We start from the raw sequence: 707 nt of genomic DNA on the forward strand, positions 1-707 counted from the left end.
ACTATAGCCAAGGGATGGTATTATCAAAGTAATGACATTGCCTTCAACCAAAGAATGACACCACTTGAATGCACTGGGCAACAAAGAAGGTCCTAGAGCAGATGACATCTAACTGTCACCCAAACTAAGTTTTTCAAGTCTTTCTTTTTAAGTCTTTCTTTTCTTCCTTTTCCTACTATTCTCTATTTTTGGATGAATTTTTTTTTTTTTTTTTTTTTTTTGAGACAGAGTCTCACTTTGTTGCCCAGGCTAGAGTGAGTGCCGTGGCGTCAGCCTAGCTCACAGCAACCTCAAACTCCTGGGCTCAAGCGATCCTTCTGCCTCAGCCTCCAGAGTAGCTGGGACTACAGGCATGCACCACCACGCCCGGCTAATTTTTTTGTATATATATTAGTTGGCCAATTAATTTGTTTCTATTTATAGTAGAGACGGGGTCTCGCTCTTGCTCAGGTTGGTTTCGAACTCCTGAACTCAAAGGATCCGCCCGCCTCGGCCTCCCAGAGAGCTAGGATTACAGGCGTGAGCCACCGCGCCCGGCCTTTTGGATGATTTTTGCATGCTAACTATACTGCATTTATTAGGTAAAAGTCAATTTAAGTTAATAAATTTTGTTAATATTTATATAGAGAGATACTTTCTCTGATTGTGATCATCACACTGCACTGAACTATTGCAATTCCAGCTAAAGTGTCATTTCAGCTATCTCA

Source organism: Microcebus murinus, chromosome 11, assembly GCF_040939455.1.
Source record: "Microcebus murinus isolate Inina chromosome 11, M.murinus_Inina_mat1.0, whole genome shotgun sequence".
Lineage (NCBI taxonomy): Eukaryota > Metazoa > Chordata > Mammalia > Primates > Cheirogaleidae > Microcebus > Microcebus murinus.